Source organism: Pristis pectinata, chromosome 34, assembly GCF_009764475.1.
Source record: "Pristis pectinata isolate sPriPec2 chromosome 34, sPriPec2.1.pri, whole genome shotgun sequence".
NCBI lineage: Eukaryota > Metazoa > Chordata > Chondrichthyes > Rhinopristiformes > Pristidae > Pristis > Pristis pectinata.
The window spans coordinates 1965810-1991371 of record NC_067438.1 but is presented as its reverse complement, the minus strand read 5'-3'; the positions used below and the strand labels follow the sequence as shown (position 1 = coordinate 1991371).

The 25562-nt window shown below is 52.9% G+C and overlaps 1 protein-coding gene and 1 pseudogene across 2 annotated transcripts in view; both read left to right on the top strand.

Annotated features, from left to right (window-relative positions):
* Nucleotides 1–25562, top strand: part of LOC127586071 (butyrophilin subfamily 1 member A1-like) — a 119789-nt gene that overhangs the window by 9917 nt on the left and 84310 nt on the right. The window contains exon 1 of one of the 2 annotated variants that reach the window (XM_052043870.1): nucleotides 22811–22954. The exons of the other annotated variant lie outside the window; for it this stretch is intronic. The gene's annotated coding sequence lies outside the window, so the exon portion shown is untranslated. Of the gene's footprint in view, nucleotides 1–22810; nucleotides 22955–25562 lie in introns of those variants that run through there. 2 annotated transcript variants of the gene reach the window in all.
* Nucleotides 1–25562, top strand: part of LOC127585803 (uncharacterized) — an 87933-nt pseudogene that overhangs the window by 9793 nt on the left and 52578 nt on the right.

Here is a 25562-nt window from a genome sequence, read left to right as displayed (position 1 = left end):
TGCACCTGATTGGGTTCTGAGGTAAAATTCAACATTTCCATCTGTTTTCCAAAGAAACAAACTCCAGGATTCAGCGTAATTTGACCGTGAAAGGTTCTGTGTCATTGAAATTTGCACATTTCCATCCCAATCACACCACAACTCATAATTGCGGAGTATTTATCCATGTGCTCCCTTTGCTTAACACTTCATTTTTGTTTCAAAGATGGGGAGTCTTTTTCCGATTGGTTGTGCCCTTCTCCCCCCACCACTCTCTGAGTAAAAAAACTAACCCCTTTCCCTGTTGGCCTGTTCCTTTGGAACTTCGTACAGCCTGGAATGTTGAACACCCAGTCCTGGTCACCCTGGATCCAGGCCGTTAGATCATACTGATATGTCTGTGCTGTCAACTCATCTGTCTGACCGCAAGTGCTTTGTTCATTCAAGTAAAAACTGTTAAGTTTTCTTTTAGTTTTTACTAACCCTGGATTTGCTCTGTGCTGCACACAGATCCTCCCCCAGTTACAAACAGTTTGCAACTCGGAAATGCAGCCACCGAGCAACATATAAAACTTGAGCCAACCAAGGGCAATGTGCAGTTAAACCAGACTGTTTAATTCCACCATTCAGATCTTGCCACAGACCGAGTTCCCAGATGGCAGAAGATGCCTGTAGCCCCGCAGCAGCTGACAAATCCATCCCACCGGCAGTCAAACACAGTGAGGCCTATGGTTCCTATGTATGGGCTGCACATAAGTCAGCCGTTCGTAACCTGGGGAGCACCTGTCCTTTCATTTACATTTTATGCCCAGCCTGTCACAATATTTTTATCCGAGTGTCAGTCATCAGTGAAATTGTGAAATATTTCTGTTTTGTGCAGGTCACGATGATGTGGAAATAGATTATGGTAAGTACAGGCTGTTCCACAATTCAATGAAACTGTCTGCTCATTCATAATGAACACTGAAGCACAGTCCCTGAATGGGTTAATGTTGGTTCAGGAATAGCTCATCTGGTGCATCCTTTGAACAAACATTTTTGTTCAGATGGAGTTGCTTCATTCCAGCCGTTTCACTCTGCAAGAAGATGTTTTTCACACAAACGTGAACGTCACCACATCCATGTGTGTACTTTGAGACAATGGCGTCTGTATTGTGTGAAACTCTTGTGTGTTTGGATACACAGTCACATTGTTAAAGCTGTGGGATGAGTGAGTGCTGAATCCGGGATTCTGCCGATCATTTCAGGAGGTTGAGGCCAGTTGTTGGGCTTGGGTTCTGGGCATGAGTTGGGTGTTGGACTGGGACAGAAGACCCGACACATTTCAGCTTGGGTCAGTGGTGGACTGCTGACCTGGGAGGGTCAGTTACAGCTGAATAACCAACAGAACTGGCCCTGAAGGACCTGATATTTTCCCAGTTCCTTCAAGTGAACATCACATGTTGTGACCGGGAAATGTCTGTTCTTGTCAGAGGCTCTGACTGTTCCTGTTGTTCTGAGAATGCGTCCTCAGAACAAGAACATTTGCAGCCCGCGTGCTCCCTCAGGTGACCTCTTCCCATGTGTACAGAGGGAGGTGTCAAACTCACACACTGGAATGTTGGCCATCTCTCTGATGCTGGTGAGAAGGTTTATCCAGTAACTGCCCTGTTACTGAGACACGGGTTTCCCTGGAGCAACACAGAATCATAAAAATTAATGAACATTTACCAGACAGGAGGTCATTCAGCCCATCATTGGAATTGGTTTATTATTGTCACTTGTACTGAGGTACAGTGAAAAACCTGTCTTGCATACCATTCATACAGGTCAATTCATTACACAGTGCAGTTACATTGAGTTAGTGCAGAGTGCATTGAGGTAGTACAGGTTAAAAAAGAATAACAGAGAACAGAGTAAAGTGTCAAAGCTACAGGGAAGTGCATTGCAGGTAGACAATAAGGTGCAAGATCACAACAAGGTAGATTGTGAGGTCAGGAGTCCATCTCATCGTATAAGGGAACCGTTCAATAGTGTTATCACAGTGGGATAGAAGTTGTGCTTGAGTCTGGTGGTATGTACCCTCAGGCTCCTCTATCTGCCTGATGGGAGAGGGGAGAAGAGAGAATGACCCGGGTGGGTGGGGTCTTTTATTAGGTTGGCTGCTTAACCAAGGCAGCGAGATGTATAGATCGAGTTCATTGGAGGGGAGGCTGGTTTCCGTGACGTGCTGGGCTATGTCTTCATCTCTCTGCAGTTTCTTGTGGTCCTGGGCAGAGCAGTTGCCGTACCAATTGGTGATGCATCCAGATAGGATGCTTTCTATGGTGCATCGGTAAAAGTTGGTGAGTGTCAAAAGGGACAGGCCAAATTTCTTTAGCCTCCTTAGGAAGTAGAGACGCTGGTGAACTTTCTTGGCTGGGTGTCTACGTGGTTGGACCAGGACAGGCTGTTGGTGATGTTCACCCCGAGGAACTTGAAGCTCTCAGCCCTCTCGACCTCAGCACCATTGATGTAGACAGGTGCATATACACGTCACCCTTTCCTGAAGTCAATGACGAGCTCTTTTGTTTTTCTGACAGTGAGGGAAAGGTTATTGTCATGACACCATGTCACTAAGCTCTCTATCTCCTTCCTGTACTCCCACTCATCATTATTTGAGATACAGCCCACTATGGTGGTATCATCTGCAGACTTGTAGACAGAATTAGAGCAGAACTCCATCGTGTCTGTGCCGATGGAGAAAGAGTGACTCAACCTAATCCCTCCGTCCAGCACTGGGTCCGTAGCCCTGCAGCTCACGGCTCCTCATTGACACACTTTAGTATTTCTGAAATGTGATGAGTGTTTCTCCCTCTGTCACCATTTCAGGCGCTGAGTTCCAGACCCCCACCATCCTCTGATGGGAAATATTTCCCCATATCCCCTTTGATCCTCCCCGTTAATTGCCATTCCTACCAATTAATGCCCCTGATCCTATCAAATATGCCCCCTCAAATTTGACCTCTGCTGCGGGAAATAATTCCTTCCTTTCATACTGATCTACACCTCAGTCAAGTCTCCCCTTGGCTTCTTCTCCACCAATGAAACAACCCAAGCTGATCCAGTCACTCCTCCTGTGCAGAGGTTCCCAGTCCTGCAAACAACCTTATCAATCTCTACACTCTCTTCAGCGGAATTATATCTGTTCCCTCATGTGGTGGCCGGAATTGTACACAGAACTCAGCCTGTGGTCCAACCAGTGCTGTGTACAGTTCCAAGTTACTTCATCAGCTGTAAAACATGTTGGAATGTTCTGAAAGGGACGGGAGAGACGTTTTATAAATGTCCATCTGTCTTTGACCCGCTTGTTCTGGGGAAAGGGGAGGTGCTGAGGGAGACCGGTCTGTTCCCGTCCCCAGGTACTTTGAGCTGACTGAGAGTGAGCCCCAGAGTGTGGGCAGGAGTCTGAAGGGCCAAGTGAACCACTTGAACTCCCAATGATCTGGCCAGTTTCCAGGTTCTCCGTCTCCCTCGCCACAGGTCACTCGATCTGTCGAGGTCGGTTTCAGCGTTCGTCATTGTGTTATTTGAACGTGGGGTAATTCTCTCCCCCTCCCCGTACCAGGGGATCGCGTGGAACACTGATCCTACACTTCACCCACTGTTTCTCTCCGCAGTGTGAAATGAGTCAGAGTATAAACCTGCCCCCTCAGCCCCGGTTACTGCAGTACGGTCGCCCCCACAGCACCGTCCCATCACCTCTACCACCTCCTTGGTGAGGCCATGCCTGACACTGAGGGTGGTTCAGAGAAGGTTCACTGGGATGATCCCGGGTGTGGAGGGATTGTCTGACAAGGAAAGGTTGAACAGGTTGGGTCTGTACTGACTGGAGTTTACAGGGATGGAGGGGATCTTATTGGTACATGGGCGGTGCTCAGGAAGGTTGACAGGGTAAAGGCTGGAGATGTTTCCCCTAGTGGGAGGGTCCCGGACCAACGGGCGCTCACCCACTTACTGTGAGATGTGGAGGGATTTTTTGTCTTGCTAAGGATTTTGAGTTTTTTGAATTCCTTGCCCCAGAAAACTCTGGGGGGCTGATTCTTTGAATAATTTCACAATTGACTGTTTTTTAATCTTTAAGGAAATCAGGGAGTTGGGGGCTGGAAAGTGGACAAGGAAGATTGAGTTTGGGTCAGCCATGAGCTTATTGAATATTGTAGCAGGCTCGAAGGGCTGAATGGCCCCCTCCTGTTCCTATTCCTGTGGCATTATGTTCTTGCCCCTCGATCTCTCACCCACCTGTCACTCTTCACCCCCTGTTCCCCCATCTCTCCTCGACCCCCCCCATCGACCACACCCTTTCCCCGTTCTCTCTCCGCACACCTCATTTATCGATCTCTCTCCCTCTGCTCTCCCCATCACCCACTGGTCTCCCCCTCACCCCCGACCACTCCAACCACTCGATCTGCACCCCTATGCTCTCCCATCATCCTTTGCTTCCCCTTCACCCACCTCCTGCACCTCCCACTTCCCCCACCCTCCCACACCCTCCAACCCCCACTTCCTCCACCTTCTGCTCCCTCCACCTCCTCAATCACCCTCACTCTGTTCCCAGCCCCCCCTCCAGCCTCCTATCACTTGAAAACTCCTCCTCTTGGCTTTCCCCATCTCCCGACGTTATCCCTCCCAGTCTGAAATATCTCACTTGGGTCCTGCACCACCCCTTGATCCTCGATCTCCCCTCATCCCTCAATCTCACCCTTATCCCTCAAATCTTACCCCCACTCCTCGTTCTCTCTCTTGGCTCTCACTCCCCATCAGTCACCCCCTTCCCCACCACTCCTCATCCCTCAGCCCCCAATCTCACCCCTCATCTCTCAAACTCCCTTGGCTCCCCACCTCACCCCCTCACTCTTGCCCTCCTTCCTGATCTCTCCCTCATCCCCGATCTCTTCTCACTCCCTCACATCCTCATCCCTCAGTCTCCCCTTTACTCAGGCCCTGAACCCCCGATCTCCCCCTCCCACCTCACTCACACCCTCATCCCCCGATCTCCCCCCAACATGTTCTCCCCACACCCCCTGCAGTCTTGTTCACCCTACCCCCTCGATGACCATCCCTACTGTACCCCCTCTCCCTGCTCTCCCCTCCTCCACACACCACACTGCTCACCCCTCCCACCCCCCTTGATCTCCCTCCCTGTTCACCCCATCCCTAAATCTTGCCCCATCCCTTCTTCCCCAACCTCTCAAAATCCCACTCAATCCCACTGTAGTCCCTCAATTTCCCCCCAAACCCCTCCTCTCCCCTTTGTCCCTCCTGATCTCCCCTCGTCCCTCAAATCCCCCTCACTCTTCCCTCGACCTGCTCCCTCCTTCACCCCTCGATCACCCCTCCCCATTCTCCTCCTCATCTCCCAACCTTCAGTCTCTCCCTCCCTCTGCCGCCCCCTCACCGACCTCCCTCCTCACCCCTCATTCCTCCTCTTTGCTCTGCTCTCCCCCTCACCCAGAATCTCCCCCTCACCCCTTGCTGTTCCTGCATCCCATCGATCTCCCCCCACCCTGCTCCCCCTCCGTCACCCCCTCCCCATCACTCCCCTCACCCGCCGATCTCCCCCCACCCTGCTCCCCCTCCGTCACCCCCTCCCCATCATTCCCCTCACCTGCCGATCTCCCCCACACCCTGCTCCCCATCCTTCAGCCCCCCCATCCCTCAGACCCACCTGCTCTCCCCCTCATCCCTCAATCTCCCTCTCCACCATCCCCACCATCCCTCCCTTCAGCCTGTTTCCCACCCACCCTCCACCCCTCCCTTCCCTCGATATCCCCTCACTCCTAGATATCCCCTCTGCTCTCCCCCTCACCACTCAGCCTCCTCCTCACTCAGTTCTCCCCCCTCCTCACTCGATCTTCCCTCCCGACCCTCTCCCCCTCCCCTTCACCCTCTTGCTCCTCAATCTCCCCCTCCGATCTCCTGTCCCATCCCATTTCCCGAGTTCCCTCCCCATCCTCACTCCCCCCCATCAATCAACCCTTTCATCCCGTGCTCCCTCCCACCCCTCGATCTCCCTGTCCCACTCGTCCTCCCTCCATCTCTGCTTTCACTGTCGCCCCAATACACCCCCCACCACCGTCTCCCCCCGACCACTGATCGCTCTCTCCCCCTTCCCTCGTCATCGTTCACCCACCAACCCAGACCCTTCCCTCAGTCTCACCCCTCACCCCTCCATCTCCCTCTGCTCTGCCCCTCATCCCCCCCCACCCTGCTCTCCCCTCCCCTCACACATCCTGATTCACTCACGATTTACCCCTCGATCTCTCCCCTCCTCACACCCCCACTCCCCCTCACCACCCACTCTCCCTCACTCTTCAAACCCTCCAATACACTTGCACCCTCCCTCCGTTCCCCCTCCCCCCAGTCTCCCGCTCACACCCTGCTCTCCCCCCTTATCACCGCTCTCCCTCACTGCTTGAACTCACACCCACCCCTCACCCTCCCCAGTCCCTCCCCTCCCAGTCACCAGCCCCTCCCATGTTCCTCATCGCTCCCCCCTCGATTTGCCCCTCCCAGCTTATCCCCTCCTCGTTCACTCACTCATCAATCTCCGCCATCCCTCAGTCATCCCCTCCCCACTCAACCTCAGTCCCATCCTCACCCTCCGTTTCCTCTCACTGTTCTTCACTCCTGCACTCCCCTCATTCCAACGCCCTCATCCCCGATCTCCCCGTTCCTCCCGTTCCCCTCCAATCTCTCTGACACCCCCCCACTCTCTCCTGATCTCCCTCATCCCCTGCACACCTCGCACTACTCCTTGCCCTCTTCACCACTCCCCCCATCCCCTCCTCTCCTCAACCTCTCCTCACCTCAACCCTCAATCTCCACATCCCTCAGGCTCCCTCATCATCACTCGATTCCGTCAGCCCTCAATCGGCCCCACCCCTTGAACACCACACCTCCCCTATTTCACCCTCATTCCCCACTCCCCAACCCCTCTCTCCCCACCTCCTTCTCTCCCCACCCTTGATTAAACATCCCCTCCCTCCTCCTCCCTCTGTTCTCCCCTCATCCCTCAATCCTCCCACTTTTCCATCACTCGATCTCTCCCTCACCCCTGCCCACCCCATATCTAATCCCTCCCTCAGCTCTCCCATTCCCCTCACCTCACCCTCACCTCTCCATCTCCTCCCCACCCCTGATCTTCCCAAGCCCCTCGATAACCCCCCTCTCCACTGTCATTCCTCCATCACCTCTCTCACTCCCTCCCGAACCCTCTTCCCCATCTCCTCCTCGCCCCTCAAACGCTCCTTCACCCACACTCTCCCCCCGCCCCCCCGCCTCCATCCTCCTGCTCCCTCCCCTCAATCCTTCTCCTTCTCCCCGTTTCCGGTCACTCCTCGACCCCACCATTGATTCCCATCCACCTTCACTCCCCCCTCACTCCCCCCTCACTCCCCTCCTCACTCCCCTCCTCAACCCCACATCGCCCTCACTCCTGAACGCCACCGACTGCTCTGCCCCCACCCCTGCGAGCTCCACTGCCCTCGGAGAAACCCCGGGCAACGTTTGTGTCCCTGAGGCCGAGCGGCCTCTCCCCCGGTGCCGGGGCCGCGCTGCCCGAGTCTCCCCCCGACCCCCGGGGACTCTCTAATTCTCTGCTTCTTCCCCCAAGTCTCCGTCACCCTGGATGTGGAAACGGCGAGTCCGCGGCTCGAGGTGTCTGAGGATCGGAAGAGGGTGAGATTGATCCGAACCCGGAGGGATCTCCCCGACACCGGGAAGAGGTTCACAGTCTGGTCCTGTGTGCTGGGATCGGAGGGATTCACATCGGGGAGACATTACTGGGAGGTGGAGGTGGCGGGGAATCAGAGCTGGAGGCTGGGAGTCGCCGGAGAGTCTGTGGAGAGGAAGGGAGGGATCGACCTGAACCCGGAGAACGGAGTCTGGAGCATCGAGCGGGCTGGTGACGAATTCTACGTGAACACCTCCCCTCTATCCCGTCTCCCTGCCGGTCCCATCCCCCGGAGGGTGGGAGTTTATCTCAGTTACGAGTCCGGGACAGTTTCATTTTACAACTTGGACACCGTGTCCCATCTCCACACCTTCACTAGGAATGAATTCACGGAGAAACTTTATCCTTTCTTCCGGATTTGGGATTTCAACAAGTGGCTGAGAATCTGCTCCGTTTCCGCTCCGGATCTGTAAACCGGACGGATCTCGGGACCGTCGTCAGGAGCGGGGTTCAGGGGCTGTGGGGCAGAAACCCCGTGGACAACAGGTTGGTGCTGAACGGGCCCCATTTAATCCCCAAATTCCGCATTGTAAAACCCAAAATGAGCCCAGAAATAAAACCGGTGTAAATATAAATGTGGGAAGTGTGAAATAAAAAGTGAATGGAGTCTCCTGGTCTCCCCTCCCTCATTTGCTCCCGTTTCTCTCTCTCCGTTTCCCAGTCCGGACTATTTTGTGTTGGTCTTCACAGTGGAGGACATGTCTCACATGCCAAAGAGAGATGTTATGGACGCGATGGGAGGTGAGGACCTCGATACAATCGCTGTCACTAAAGAGGTAGTGATGAGCAAACTCGTGGGCCTAAAGGTAGACAAGTCCCCTGGTCCTAATGGGATGCATCCCAGGTTACTGAAAGAAATGGTGGAACTTATAGCAGATGCGTTTGTGATAATTTACAAAAATTCTCTGGACTCTGGGCAGGTCCCGGCAGATTGGAAGACAGTGAATGTCATGCCACTGTTTCTAAAAAAGGATGTAGGCAAAAGGCAGGTAACTATAGGCCAGTTAGCTTAAGGTCTGTAGTTGGGAAAATGCTTGAAATTTTCATTAAGGAAGAAATTGCAAGATATCTGGATAGAAGTGGTTCCATCAGGCAGGCACAGCATGGATTCAGGAAGGGCAGGTCCTGTTTGACAAATTTACTGGAGTTCTTTGAGGATATAATGAGCGCAGTGGACAGAGGGGAACGTTGTACACTTGGATTTCCAGCAGGCGTTCGATAAGGTGCTGCATAAAAGACTTAAACATGAGATAAGGATGCATGGAGTTGGGGGTAAGGTATTAGCATGGATAGAGGATTGGTTAACCAATAGCAGGCAGAGAATTGGGATAAATTGGTGTTTCTCTGGTTGGCATGGACGAGTTGGGCCGAAGGGCCTGTTTCCCTGCTGTATGACTCTATGGCACTATGACCAGTGGTGTTCCGCAGGGATCAGTGCTGGGACCTCTGTTGTTTGTGACATATAGATCAATAATGTGGATGAAGATGTAGGTGGGCTGATTAGTACGTTTGCAGATAACACAACATTTGGCAAAAACGCAGGAGACTTCAGGTGCTGGAATCTGGAGCAACACACAAGATGCTGGAGGAACTCAGCGGGTCAGGCAGCAGCTATGGAGGGAAATGTACAGTCAACGTTTCATGTCAAGACCCTTCATCTTGACTGAGAGTTGGAGGGGAGGTAGCCGGTACAGAGAGGTGAGGGGCAGGGGCGGAGCAAGAGCTGGCGGGTGATAGGTGGATCCAGGTGAGCAGATAGGGGTGGGGAGGGGAAGTTGTGAAGAATGATGTGCTGGATGCTGGTGGGGTGAAAGGGAAGGACCAGGGGAACTCTCTCCCTGTTCCGTCGGGGTGGGATGGGGGTGGTGGGGGAGGTGTGGCAAGAGCAGGTGTGGGAAATAGAGGAGGTGTGGGTGGGGGCTCCATCAATAGCAGTGGAGGAAAACCCCATTTCCTGAAAAAGGAGGACATCTCGGATGTCCTGGAGTGGAAGGCCTCATCTCGAGGACAGATACAGCAGGGGCGGAGGAACTGAGAGAAGGAGATGGCGTCCTTACAGTGACGAGGTGGGAGTTATACCCCAGGTTGCTGCAGGAGTCAGTGCATTTGGAGTCAATGTCAGTGGATAATTTGTCTCCTGAGATGGAGACAGAGAGAACAAGAGAAGGGAGAGAGGGATCGGAAATGGTCCGTGAATTTGAGGGCAGGTTGAAGTTGGGTATTGGGTATTTTCAAGGAAGTGGAAGATATGGAAACATCCTCCATACAGTCTTGGTTAAATAAAGGGACGAGGCCCCACTAGATGATTATAAGGAGCAGGGAATAGAACAAAATTACCTCAAAGGTAATAATCTCAGGGTGAGCACCACTGCTGTGTGCTGGTCAGGATTGAATTTGGAGGATTTATTGGATGACTAAATGACCAGGGGAATGGTGGTAAAGGGGCGGGATTCACATTCTTGTGACATTAAAATAAAATTAAAACTGGGATTAGTGTCGGATTAGTGTAAATGTGTGGTTGATGGTTGGCAGGGACTCGATGGGCCAAAGGTCCTGTTTCCAGCTGTGTTTCTCCGTCTACAGGAACAATTGTGGGGGAGATGGGATCATTACAGGTTGGACAGGCTGCACGGGGGCAGAATCAGGAGCCATGGGGAGTGTTGCTCCTGCTGTTGGGGAGGGTTAAGATTGAAATGACAGAGTGAATTAACTCCTCCCCTAGACTTTCCTGCTAGGACAGATTTTCAGCTGGACGCTCCCGTACTGCCTGTCCTTCATAAAAAAAAGTTCTTCCAGACCAACACCTTTGACCAGAAGTCCATCAGGAAGTGGTCAGCACGGAACATCCTGCAGGCACTACAGGAGAAGAACTCAATGGATACTGTGGGGTGGTTCCCTGAGCAGACTGTCCAGACCATCTGGCAGAATGCCTCATCGCCAGAATTCACCAACAAGCACCAAGATCTCGCTTGGCTGGTGGCGAAAGGGGCCCTCCCAGTCAGACCCTTCCTGCATAGTTGGAGCCTCACTCCCAGTGCACGCTGTCCCTGGGAGGACTGCGATGGGGACGAGACGGTCGCCCACCTCTTTGCGGGCTGTGGGTTTCCAAGGAGGGTGTGGCGAAAGATGCAAGGGTCCTTGTCACGGTTCATCCCCAGCAGCTGCGTAATGGAGGATTCTCTGATCTACGGGCTGTTCCCGGGGACACACACAGAGATGGACATCAACTGCTGCTGGAAGGTCATCAACTCGGTGAAAGACGCCCTTTGGTCTGCCTGAAACCTGTTGGACTTCCAGCACAGCGAGATGTCCGTAGGGGAATGCTGCTGACTGGCACATTCCAGGCTGCAGGAGTACGTGCTGAGGGACGCACTGAAGCTGGGTGCAGCCAGCACAAGGGCTCGATAGGGAAGGACGACAGTTTAGGGTTCTTCTGCCACAGGAGAGGGAGGGGCAGGGTCAGACGAGAAAGCCCCTTAAATATTGTAAATATGGGATTGGGGTAGCACCCCAGGGAGACACACGAGTGGCATCGGTGCTGTGTTTTTTATATAAAAAGGTAACACTAATGATTGATCCGTACACGAATGTAAAGGCTTGCACTGTTTTATTGTTGTATATGGTTTGTTTTTTATGACGAATAAAGTTTATTTGGTAAAAAAAAAGGTCCGTTTTTTCAGCCTGTTTTTCTCCCACAGAACTTACTTCATCCCATCTCGATTCTCCCCTCGTCCAGTCCCTTCCCAATTACATCCGTGACCAGCTCATTGTCACCATGGTATCCAATCCCTCTGTCCCTCCACCCCACACTATGATGGTGTGAGGGCACTCCACCGTCCTTGAACAGAGGCCCAACCACTTCCCTTCCTCCTCAACACTTTATTGTTTGACTTAACTTGTGCTATTGAACAAATTCCCTTTTAACTCCATTCACTTTCTGTAAATCAAAGTTGTAGCGATGCGAACTGTGTGTCCCTTTGAGGGATACATGGAACAGTCCTTGTCTCAGTTCGCTCGGACTCCCTCTCTCACCTCTTTTAGGGTACATTGACAACAGTATTCATCCCACACTCATTGAGTTACAGAGTCTTACAGCAGGAAAACAGGCCTTTCAGCCCAACTCGTCCATGCCGACTGTGCTGCCCAGTAAGCAAAGTCCCATCTGCCTTTATTTGGCCCACAGCACTCTAAACCTCTGCTGTCCATGTACTTATCTAGATGGCTTTTAATGTTACCATTTCCTCAACCACTGTTTCTGGCAGCTCCTTCCAAATACGCACCCCCCTTTGTGTGAAGAAGCTGCCCCTGATGTCCGTTTTAAATCTCTTGTCTCTAATCTTAAAACTGTGCCCTCTTGTTTTTAGCACCCCCTCCCTGGGAAAAAGACGAATGTGCTTTCACCCTGTCTCTGCCCCTCATGATCTTAGCTACCTCTATCAGGCCACCTCTCAATCTCATACTTTCCAGGGAATAAAGCCGTAGTCTACGGAACCTCTCCTTGTACCTCAGGCCCTCAAATCCAGATAACATCCTGGTAAATTTTTTCTGCATTCTTAGTTTGATCAAATCTCTCCTGTAACAGGGTGACCTAAATTTACCCAGTACTCCAGGTGAGGCCTCACCAACAGTTTATCTAACTGCAACACGACTTCCCAACTCTTACACTCAGTGCCCCAACTGATGAAGGCCAGCATGCCAAACACCTTCACCAACCTATCTACCTGTGACGCTGTTTTCAGCAAACTGTGTACTTGCATTCCTAGGTCCCTCTGTTGCATTACACTCCCCAGGACCCCACCATTCATTGTACAAGTCCTACCCTGGTTTGATCTCCCAAAATACAATACCTCACATTTCTCTGGATGGAAAGCCATTGGACAATCCTCAGCTCACATACCCAGCTGATCGATCCCCCCATAACCTTCTACACTGTCCACAAACGTACTAACCATGCCTTGTACACTCACATCCAAATCGTTTATATAAATTACAGACAACGAAGGTCCCAACACCGACCCCTGTGGCACACCACTAGACACAGGCCTCCAGTCGGGAACCTCACCTGTGGCCAAAGATGTAGTAAATATCTCTGCAGGACCATCCGCAATTTGTTCTCTTCCTTCCCACAAGGTCCGAGAATGCACCAGGTCAGGCCCTGGGGACTTCAATGATCCATAATGATCCCTGATCCATTTGAATGTACTTTAAGGCCTCTAATTCCTCCTCCCTGCTAATTTGTCTGTGGTCCAAGACATCACCACTCATTTCCCCCATTTCTTCAGACTTTCCCCTCATTGCATAAACTTGAGAATGTCAGTAACTTTGCTGCCAGTTTCCACCCTGCGCTCACCTTCACATGGTCCACCTCTGACTCTTCCCTGTCTTGACACCACCAGCTCAGGGGACAGGTTAACGACCAATATCCACTCCAAGCCCACAGCCTCCCACAGCGATCCTGATTACACTTCCTTCCCCCTGCTTTCTCGGAGAGAACAAGCTGCAGCATAATAACTGGACGTTTACAAGTGGCAACCCCCAACCCATTTCTCACAATCCCTCCTCCCATTATCCACAACACATCTGGAGATTCCAGCCACTGAAAGGCTGTGGTGGTCACTTAAAGGCCCGGTACAGCCCAATCTCATCCCACCACCTCTGGGGACACCCGACTTCATCAGCGGAAGACTCTGGGGAAACAGCCCCAGACCCACAATGGGCAACAACTGACCATCATTTCTTCCAGCATCTCAAGCACTGGATCAGGCCAATGAAAATTAGTATAACATTGGAGAAACACACTTGCAGGCACAGTAAGGTGGTGAAATTCTGGAGGCAGCTGCCAGTTCTATGGCCAATTGTATTGTGGAGAGCTGTGGCTGTCACATGACCACACTGTCCCTACCTGGTCGGATCTCATCACTGCCCCTACCTAGTTGGAAGACACACCACTGTCAATCAAGGTTTGGCTCCACCCCACCCAAACAGTGCACACCTGACCATTGGTCACTTTAAGCACCTTTGTACTTGGCCTCAGACCATTGGCCTGCTTGAACTACCTGAGCTGGACCCACCAGCTCTCCAGCACTATAAAGAGTGCCGCAGGTGCTTGGTTCTCCCTCTTTTGTCTCTGAGGGATGCCTGTGGATAAGCTGTGTACCGTTTGGTAGAGATAGGAGTGTCTGCTTCACTCCAGGCCGACGAACCGTAATGGTGCTGGAGAAATTAGTCAATATCCCTGGTAGCATAGAGCCATGCCTGCACTGAGTCAAGGGGTGGCGGGCAGTGTATCGCTTTTCCTTGATTGTTTGTACCCAGTTAGTTGTGTGTGCGTGTGTGTAACTCACCCTTGTTGCGTTTTCCCCACGGTCACTATCACCAGTGTGTGTGCACGGGTGTGTGTGTGCGCGCATGTGTGCGTGTGGGTGTGTGTGTGCAGGTGTGCGTGCACGTGGGTGCAGGTGTGTGTGTTGCCCTCGTTACCTTTTCCCCACATTTGTCTTTGTAAATAAAATCCTTCCTTGCCCAACCATGTTCAGAGTCCTTTACTTTCAAGATCCTTCGAATCTGTTCCCTTCACTCACAACACCAACCCCCTGAGAGGGAAATTCCATCACACACCAGCGAAAAGGCCCCGCCATCTCTCCACACAAATAGCTGCCCTCCACGGGGCTTCACCATGACGGAACCGGTGGGAGATAATGGTTGGGACCCAGAAAGTGGTGCGGGGTCTGAGATAGGATCAGGGCAAAGATTGTGTTGGGGTGGGGGGTGCACTGGGCTCAGGATGGGACCAGTGATCCAGGGTGGGGTTGGTTCCACTGGTGGACGGGATCAGCCATCAGGTGGTGAGGGGAGTATTTCTGTGATCATTGACCATACGCAATTCATGGTGGGGACAGGTGGGTGTTTTTGCTTCGAGAGGTGACTGGCAGTGGAGTTGGAGGGGGGGAGGAGGTAGAAGGGAGCAGGGTGGCCACGTAAAGGGGCAGACAAGGGGTCCCTCAGACTCCTGACAGCAGACTGGGTCCCACAAGACACAGAACAGTACAGCACAGGAACAGGCCCTTCGGCCCACAATGTTGTGCCGAACAAATTTAATTAGTAATTAGACGCCCAACTGCACTAATTCCTTCTGCCGACACGATGTCCATATCCTTCCACTCCCTGCACGTTCATGTGTCAATCTAAGAATCTCCTGAACACTTCTTTCATATCTGCCTCCACCAGCACCCCAGGCAGCGCACTCCAGGCACACTCCACTCTCCATCTAATAAACTACCCTGCACATCTCCTTCGAACTTACCCCCAACACCTTAAGTGCATGCCCTCTGGTATTAGAGATTTCAACCCTGGGATAAAGACACTGGCTGACTACTCTTTCTTTGCCTCTCAAAATCTTACAAACCTCTATCAAGTCTCCCCTCAGCCTCTGCCGCTCCAGAGAAATCAACCCAAGATTATCAAACCTCTCCTTATAGCTCCCACCCTCTAATCCAGGCAGCATCCTGGTGAACCTCTTCTGCAGTCTCTCCAAAGCCTCCACATACTTCCAATAATAGGGCGACCAGAACTGAATGCAATGCTCCAGATGCAGCCTAACCAGAGTGTTGAGACCCTTGAGATCCTTCCGAAGTCGGCATCAACCCTCTGCTGGAGACACAAGAGACAGCAGATGCTGGAATCTGGAGCAATGCTCAAACTGCTGGAGCAACTCAGCAGGTCGAGCAGCATCTGTGGGGAGAAAGACCTCAGGACCTGATGCAGGACCTCGACTTGAAACCTCAACAGTTCCTTTCCCTCCAGAGATGCTGCTCAATCCCCTGAGTTCCTCCAGCGAATTGTTTTTCACACCCTCTGATGGAGACCTGCCTCGGGATGATTGACCCACACCCCTCGCGGGCTCTGCTGGAACACAGGATGTTCAAACATGCAGCGCACACCCACCAGACAGTTCCTACCATAGCGGGATCAGACAACTTGTCCTCAGTGTTCAGTGCCGGGGTTCCAGCGGGGATTTTAGGGGAACATTATATCCCACCAAATGGCTGGATTTACACGCATTTATTTTCACAATGTGACACTGAGGGCATTGTCTGCCCCGCAGAAACTTGGTGACCAATCCCACCCGGGCAGGTCCGCTGCCAGGAGTCTGAGGCCCTCATTGTCTGCCCCTTGGCGGGGCCACCCTGCTCTGTTCCACCACCATCCCCCCTCCAACCCCACTGCCAGTCACCTCTCCATCCAACACCACCCACCTGCCCCCACCCTGGAATCCCGTGCAATCAATGTTCACTCAAATACTCCCCTCACCACCTGATCCCAAGTCCACCAGTGGAACCAACCCCACCCTGGATCACCAGTCCCATCCTGAGCCCAGTGCGCCCCCGTCTCCAACACAATCTTTGCCCTGATCCGATCTCAGACCCCGCACCACTTTCTGGGGCCCATCCATCATTTCCCACCGGTTCCATCATGGTGAAGCCCCGCGGAGGGCAGCTATTCGTGTGGAGAGATGGCGGGGCCTTTTCTCTGGTGTGTGATGGAATTCCCCTCTCAGGGGGTGGGTCATGGAACTGGCAGCTGCCCCCAGAGAAAGGGAAGGATCGGAGGTGGAACATGTGAAGGTGAGAACAGGGTAGAAAGTGGCAGCCAATTTCCTGACATTCCCAAGTGCAGGAAGCAGCATCACTGCTGTTGTCTGTGCACCCTAGAAAGAGGTGGGAGAGGGAGTCCAAGCAGGACTGAGACAAGGACCGTTCCATTGATCCCACAAAGGGACACAGAGTGCCCATTGCTACAACTTTGATTTCCAGAAAGTGAATGGAGTTAAAAGACAATTTGTTCAATAGCACAAGTTAAACCAAACAATAAAGTGTTGAGGAGGAAGGGATGTGGTTGGGCCTCTGTTCAAGGAAGGAGTGGAGTGCCCTCACACCATCATAGTGTGGGGTGGAGGGACAGAGGGATTGGACACCATGGTGACAATGAGCTGGTCACGGATGTAATTGGGAAGGGACTGGACGAGGGGAGAAAGGGAAGAATCGAGATGGGATGAAGTGAGTTCTGTGGGAGAAGAACAGGCTGAAAAAACGGACCTCCCAGGAAAGTCTCGGGGAGGAGTGAATTCACTCTGTCATTTCCACTTCTCTTCACACTGCACTTGCACATGTAACTGTAGGAGACGCAACACCTGCCCTTTTACCCCTTCCCTTACCTTCACCCAGGGACACAAACAGCCTTTCCAGGTGCTGTAACACTCACTATACTCCTGTGTGGCTGCTCCTAATTCAACAGGCTCAAATTCAGATTATGTTTGGGGACACACGACATTAATTGGCTAAGGTATACAATGTTACACAGTTCTATAATAGTGACTCCAATATACTCATAGGTTGGGATGCTGTCAGTTCATGTCATTTTTATTATGGTTACACAACTGGCCTCACATGTGTTAAATTTCATCTATTCCACTGATCACAGATAGAAACAGAGCAAATTCCCTTCGGAAAGGCAGACAGAGAATTCTGAAAGCACTCAGCAGGTCAGGCAGCATCAGTGAGGAGAAAACATTTTGGGTCAAGACCCCTTCATCAGAAGTAGAACAGGAAGAAGACAAGTGTGTTTTGAGTTGCAGAGAGGGAGAGGGTGGGGAGAACAGAGGGAGTGTCTGTGACAGGCTGCACACCAAGTTGTCGACGGAACAATTACTTCAGAAACCGGCAGTTGGAAACAAAAGGAAAATGAAACAAGTTGAACCAGGATGGTCTTCAGCAGAAATCCTCATCAAACCTGCTGACACGGGCGGTGCTGTTGAGGTTCAGTGAACTGACCTGTACCTCGCAGCAGCTGGACAGCAGCTCTCAGACACCTCCCACCACACCGTCCCCTCACCACTGAACATCAGGCCATTGGTTCCCAGTCACTGAGCTCACCCTCAGGAATTCTTCCCTCCACAGCCTCCAGCCTCATGGCCCCCACTCCTTCACCGCCCACTTCTACCTTCTCCCCAAGACCCACACACAGGACGGATCGCTTCAACCTGCTCTTGCCCCACTGAACTCATTTCTTCCGACCTCGACTCTTTCTCCCCTTGTTCTGTCCCTTCCCACTTACACCTGAGGCACTTCTAATGTCCTGCCCCACCTCGACAGCTTCACGTCCCCTGATTCCAACTGACATCCTCACAATGGACGTCCCATCCCTCTGTAACTCCATCTCACACCATGGTGGTCTGAGGACCGTCACTTCTTCCTTGAACAGAACCACCACGTTCCTTCACCTGGATGAACTTGTTCTTGCATTGAGCAAGTTCTCCTTCAGCTCCAGTCATGTTCTCCAAGTCACTGGTGTAGCTCTGGGAACTCACCAGTGCCCAGACCATCCCTGTCTCTTTGTGGGACATGTGGAACGTTCCTTGTTTCAGTGCTGTTCAAGCCCCTCCCTCACCCCTTTCTCCACTGGTTTGATGACTGGTGAAGCTGCCTGCACTCTGACAGAACTTGAACATTTCATCACCATTCCCACCGATTTCCACCCAGACAGTCAGTGATTAACAGTGGCAGCCGGATCACAGTGATCCGCTGAAATTTATCCCAATTGGAAAGAGAGAAAGGGGTAATGGTGGACCAGAGGAATGGAACTGCTGGGGAATGGGTTCGTCAAGTGCCGACATCACCCAGCAGGTGGCGGCCCTACACGCGCTTCTGGTGAAACGGGACAGAAATGCTTTTTCTCGGTGGATTCTGTCCGACCTGCTGATTTGTCTCCGTTTGAAACTTCCGCTGTTTGCACCACTTTATTTCCATCAATTACAGAAGAACATGATAACACAAGGAGGCCGTCGACAAGACCAGGGCTGATCTCCCACCCGTCACCTTGCTGCCCTTCCCCACATCCCGCCGCGCCCCCAGTGTCCAGAAGTCCATCGAATGCAGTCAGTGACCGAGCCTCCACTGCCCTCTTGGGAAGAAAATTTCATTGGTTCACCGCCTCTGATACATCCAATACATCTACGTTACATCATGAAATGTTAATTTAAATTCATGTAATTTGAGTTTGTCATGGTTGCAATGTCCGGTGTTGTTCCTGGAAAAAACTAATATTCATGGCATTTATACCCGGGGTTTGTGTGTCATGACAATAAACTTGAACTTGTCTGTGAGCTGCAGTGAGGGGAAAGCACTCACGGACGGGACTGTCCTGGAACAATGGGGCAGCTCTGATCAAAGTGGTGAAACTGTCCCGCCCGCCACACTGAGCAGCACAGCGGTCAATGATTCACCCACCGCCTGAACACGGCCCGGGGGCACCTTCTTCTGGAAGGACAAGTGGGAGGGGCAACGTCTTCATGGGCTGAGTTGTGTCACCAAGAACGTGCCGGTCTGGTGTCTCACGGACTCCCCTGTGCAATAAGTGAAGGTCCCATCACCTCCGGCTCACTCTCACATGGAACCAACACACTCCGGTCACCAACGCACTTCCCCCAACCGCGGAGTGTGGATGAGGCCAGGGAAGAATTCTGCTCCGACCTGGAGACAACCGTGGCCCACGTCCCCGATGCAGACACACTGATACATCCAGAGGTCTTCAGTGCCGGGAGGGCGGGGCGGACCCATGGATTGGCGCTGGAGGACGGCCGCTCTCTCGCTCCACAAGGTGGGCGGACACGTGGATTAACCGGAGCGGGATGTTTCCGTCCGTTACATCTGCTCTTTGGGTTCAGTGAGGTGAAGCTGCCTCCCCGCAGCAGGATACCCAGGCCGGAGATGGGACAGTCGTTGCCCCCCGACCATATCGATGGCCCGTGGGACCCCCATCACCACCACTGCCGACAGTCGCTGAGGCGCAGTGAGCACCGCTCCTGCAGGAACAGGATGTCAGCCTTGACCTTGGTGCGGTGTCCCAAGGTGGCAACACATGACGCAGGGCTGCTCACACCGCACACGGTGACTGATGTCAGGTTTACACCCGCAGTTTTGTGGATTTAAGGTCCATAGTCACATAACCACAGTCGGTCGCTGTGTGCCCAACCGGTGTGAACTGCAGCGCTGGTTCTGGGCTGAGCTCCAGACTCGGGTCTCCGCAGGGGTGGTTCCCCCTGTGGTGAAGCGGGCGGTGTTGCTGACGGGAGAGTAGCCTGGTTCTCCCTCATTGTCCTCACCTCCACCTGCTTCTGGTGTGTGTTGGTCTCTCGGACTCCCGGTGCTGGGGTGCGTCGAGTACACGACGTCTCCCGGTCCCCCTGTCCCGGGACTGTTGGGCGCCGCACTGCTCCCGGTGTCCCGGAGCTGAGGGGCACTGGGCTGATTCCTCCCCCCGCCGGTTCCTGGCTCGGTCTTTTCTTCCTCCTTTCCCTCCCTTCCGTTCTGATCCTTTCTCCGCCCGCGGTGTCGACCTGTCGCTGAGGCTTCATCCTCGGACGGGGAGAGGCCGCTGGCATCCGTGCGGGACATTTCTCATTTTCCCCGCTGCTCTCGCTGTTGTCGGAGCTCCCTTGGCTTTTGGAAGGAACTTTCTGCGCTGCCTTCCTCTTGCCCACCTCCCATTTCCCTGCTTGTTCCTCTGCGGCCTCTTCTTCCGCCGACTCCGTCTCCTGGGGAAGAGGCCGGGGGTCGACAGCTGGGCCTTGGCAGCTTGAGATGGGGGGGGGGGGGGGTCTCCCCTTCCTGGGCCTGGGCTCGTTCTGTGCTGGGGTGTCGGTGGGGGAGGGGAGGTGTTGCCCTTCCTCAGGGGTTGTTGCCAGCTTCCCTCTTGTTGCCCGTGGTGAGTGCAGGTGCGTCTGGGACAGGCCCTGTACAGGAGGCCTTTTCCCCACACAGGGTCCAGCACTCGGTCTCCGTGCGGTCCCTGGTCTGGTGACCTTCCTGTCTGCAGTTTTCACTGATGAGGCCGTTGCACTGGGACGCCCCGTGTCCAGGTTAGCTCCGGTTACCGCACACCCTGGGCTGTCCTGCAGACACCGTGTAACCGGGATTTCTCCGACTGTGGACACGGAGGCGGGTGGACACCGGCTCCCTTCTCATCGACTCTCAGCCGGACCTTGACCCGGCGCTTGCTCGTCCCCCTCCTGAAGTGGCCGCTGACAGCCCCCGACCTAAACATCATCGAACATCTGTGGATAGACCTCAAGAGAGCAGTGAATGCAAGACGGCCCAAGAATCTCACAGAACTAGAAGCTTTTTGCAAGGAAGAATGGGCGAAAATCCCCCAAACAAGAATTGAAAGACTCTTAGCTGGCTACAGAAAGCGTTTACAAGCTGTGATACTTGCCAAAGGGGGTGTTACTAAGTACTGACCATGCAGGGTGCCCAAACTTTTGCTTCAGGCCCTTTTCCTTTTATTGTTATTTTGAAACTGTAAAAGAATGAAATAAAAAGTATTCTTGCTTAAAATATTAATGAAATGTGTCATCTTTAACTTTATGCCTTTTGGAAATCAGGTCATCTTTTACTCACTTAGCTATTCACAGTAACAGAAATTTTGACCAGGCATGCCCAAACATTTGCATGCCACTGTGTCTGGACACAGGGGTTGAACATGTGCCCCGACAGTGTCACCAAATCCGTGTCCTCCTGCTGGACTCACACCCACGGCTGTGGCGAAGGAGCAGGTTGTAGCTGCTGGATGAGGCGTTCGACCGCTCCCTGGTCACCACCGAGATCCAGCTCTCCGGCAGGGAATGGGTCCAACTCACGGGCTGAGGGACGGACAAAGGGCCGCGAAGTCTCAGCACAGAACCTCCGGCTGGAAAACTCAACGGATCCCCGTCCTGGAAGATCGACCTCAGTGATCACCGTCTCTCCGCTGCCCGGTGAGTAGCCTTGGCTTTACTTCCTTCCACCCCTCCCCCTTACTTCCCTCCCCTCTCCCAGACTCCTAGACACTGAACACTCAGTCCGTGTACACAGCAGGACCGGGACAACATTGAGGCGGGGGCTGGGCACTGGCAGGTAACACTTCTGCCACACAAGGGCCAGGCAGTGGGCATCGCCAACAACTGACTGTCAATCTTTGCTGAGCAACCATCCGTCCTCCACCGTCAACACACCGGAGGGTCACCAGTGATCAGAACCCAACGGGACTACCACATAATTTACTGTGGCAGCAGGACCAGGTCAGAGACCGGGTGTCCTGTAGCAAGTGACCCACCTGCCGACTGCCCACAGCTGTCCCCCCACCGACAGATCTCCAGCTCCAACAACATTCCCTAAACTCACTGCCGTCCAGGACAAGCCGGCATTTCCCATCCGCTGCCGCTCCCCACACCTCCGCTCCCTCCAACACTGGCTGACCGAGGCTGAAATCTGGGCCCATCACAGAATACACTGCAGCGCTGCACAGAGTCAGAGGGAGATACAGCAGGGAACAGGCCCTTCGGCTCACCGAGTCCGTGCTGACCAATTTCACACTGACCCATTTTATTGCACTCAGGCTTCTTCCACAGGACCTCCTGAACGTGTGACCTCCACTCGGAGAAAGGACAAGGGCCGAGCCCTCCCAGTGTACCCGTGTCTGTGAGGAAGGCCTCAGACTTGGCCTGGTGATTTCAAGGTTCACAATTTAACCCTCAACCGGCCAATGAAGAGATTATCTGATTCGCCCGATTGCATTCGTGTTTGTGGGATCTTGCTGTGCAGAACCTTATCGCCCTATTTCCTACCTTCCAACATCGCGTGCACTTCACCTGCTGGAGCCACTGTGGGACGATCTGGGGCTGTGTGAGGCGCTATATAAATGTAACCAGTTCTGATGCACGGTCTCGCCCCGAAACATCGACGATTTCTTTCCCCCCACAGATGCTGCGCGACCCGCTGAGTTCCTCCGGCAGTTTGTGTTTCGCTCCAGATTCCAGCATCAGCAGTCTCCTGTGTCTCCGGATAAACATCTCCGTGTCTCCCCACCCGCTGACGGGTTCGGTGCCCACAGGGACCGGGGGGTGGGGCTGATTCTCTCCGCCTCTGAACTTGAGCAGAGCGAATGTCAGTCAAAAGTTTTCCAACAATTCTGGCGGGAACTCAGTGATCGCGGATACAGCCCGTCCTTCCCAATCCCTGCACGGTTTCACTCTCTCCGGCCCGCCCATTTATTGCAGCCATTTTGCGGAAACAATTATTTTTCTCTCCCCAAGACGCTGCCGATTCCCCTCCCGTGGGGTGTCCCCCCCACCCCACACTGAAGATAGTTTCTCTGAGGCCGTTTATCCCACGTTGTTGCTGGGCGCAGGTTACAAACCCCCCACGGGGAGCGGGGACAGAGTGCGGGCGCCGAGTTCTGCTTGAGGAGGGTGTCGGCCGGAGGGGAAGCGGCTGCTCCAGGGCTGATCAGGTGAGTGGGCTCAGGAACATTTCACCGCACGGGAGCCGCTGGCACCAAGCGGTCACTTTCCTATTTCCCAGCGGGAGTCAGTGGAAGGGAAACCCGCTGCCCCGGGCCGGCCCACGGCCCCCGAGGGCGGCTCCGGCGGAGGCTTCGCTTCGTTCTTGGAGCCGGAGCGGCGAGTCTGTCCGCTCAGGGGACTGGGGAGAGCGGGAGCTCCTGCAGGTCAGGGAGGCGGCAGTCGGTGTCTCCTCGGGAAAACTGTGGGGTGTGTTTCTTCCCAGCGGCGACTTTCAGTCTGGGACGGCCGGGAATTGGCTGCGAGGCGGTCGGTTGGAAGGAGGGAAACTCCCTGTTCCCTGCGCTGAAACTCTCGGTCACTGGGCGGGTGGGGATTCCCGGGCCCTGAACGTGGGGACAGGCTGCACAGAGTTTGTCGGAGGAACGGAACTGAAAATTTATTGCAAATAAACACTGCCGGTGTTGGAATTCTGAAATAAAACCAGAAAATGCTGGGAAGTTCTGATGAAGGGACTTCGACCTCAAACGTGAACAGTTTCTCTCCCCACAGATGCTGCCTGATCTGCTGAGTGTTTCCAGCATTTTCTGGTTTAACTTTCGTGGGATTACCGGCTCTTTCTCGGGTCGGCAGCCTGTGAGCCCTGGGATACGGCAGATATAAGTGCTTGAGTCCCGACTGTTGAAAACGTATATCCACGATTTGTCTGAGGGAACCACAATTCAAACTTTTTGTTGTGAAATTCCTGGTGCCTGGAAACATTTAATTTTTTCTTGGCCTCTGCGACTTCTGAAAGGCATCGATATTCATTTCATAATGAGATTACAGGCTGCACTTTTACTTAATAGAACAGGATACCGTCATGTGATTTATTTCCGATCCGACTGTAAATGTGCCCCGTGCCTTGACTTAGCACAACTGTCATTTCACAGCGCCGTCCCCGGGAATCCTGGCTCCCTCCTCATCGGTGTTTCTCTGCAGGAGCTGTGGGAAAGGGCTCGCTGCTTAACGTTCTGATGCTACTGAAACTAATTGTAAACTGCCTTGGCGTTTGGTTAGAACATTTTACCAAAATGAACATGCCAAAGCGTGTGGAATAAATTCCAGTAAAAAAATTGTCAGCCCTGAAACTATGCGGCGGGACGTTGTTGTGTGAGATTTCACTCTGCTGTATTTTGCTCACGTTGTTCACTGGTTTATCATGAGCGGATGTACCAGTTAAAATGACAGACAATAGAATCCCTGGAAAGGGCTAATAATCTTGGCGATGTTCCTTTCATAAAATACAAGGCGTTCTCTTTCCAGGTGGAAACAGTGAATGATTTCTGCCTGTGATGAAGGGAAGATACTTCAGTTTTGTGTGTCTGCTGGTCCACGCTGTGATGATGGGTAAGTAATGGAACCGTCAGTGCAAGTATCACCCACACCTTGTCCTGAAGTCTGTGCAACTCGACCTAATCCATAGGATGAGTTTATACTGGCAGTAACAGACACGGTCGGTGATTGCCTGGGTCAGAGATTGTGGGTTCAAGTGCCCTGCTGAGCTGTGAGCACACAGATTTAGGCTGCTGCTCCAGTCCAGGGCTGAGAGGATGCTGCTCTGTTGGAGGTTGCTGTTTTTCAGGTGCGATGATGAACTGCTGTCCTGAAGAGAACTTCCCCTCATCCACCCAGGTCTGGGCCCAAATACAGTCCTTTTCTCCCTAATGAACCCACCTCTCCTCTTCCTGCCTCCCTCACTCTGCTCTCTCTGTGAAATGTCCCTGTGTACCATGACACTGTTTCCATGGCATTCAGCAGCCTCTCACTGCACAGCTCCATGTGGTGTGTGTTACTGCAGAAGGCAGTGGACACATCAGACCCGAACTTTCTCTCCACAGACGCTGATCGACTTGCTGTTACTTCCGGCATTACCTGTTGTTTCACATTTCCACCATTTGTGGTTTTCATTCTTCTCATCACCAGCACATCTCCATCACATAAAGTGTGGGGACGGTCCCACTGCCTTTTCCTGGACTCCTAATTCCCCATTTGTGTACGAAATATCAAAACTTTCAACCCGCTGAGTCTGCGTTCTGATCAGGATCACTCAGTTCCCAAATAATCCTGTGTTAGCTTCCTGTTAATGAATACAAATAACTTCTTTCTGTTCCACGGAAGACTAATCTGACTGTGTACACAAGTGTGTCTGCCATTTTGTACGCAGTAATAGTCACACAAATGACCAACGAATCTGTTCCCACTATTTTGAGGGATGAATGTTGGCTGGGAACCTGGGAGAACTCTCCCTCATTAAATAGCTTTCTCACATCCACCAGAAGAGATGGATTGTCTGGGCCTTCAGAGTAGCATGAACAAGACCCCACCTCCAACAGTACAGCACCTGGTCAGCCCTGCACTGAAGTGTCAGCTCGTATTGTGTGCTCAGCTGCTGAAGTGAGGCTCAAATGAAACAAACATCAGGTGTTCATTGGGTTTGAAAATCCATGAAAAGAA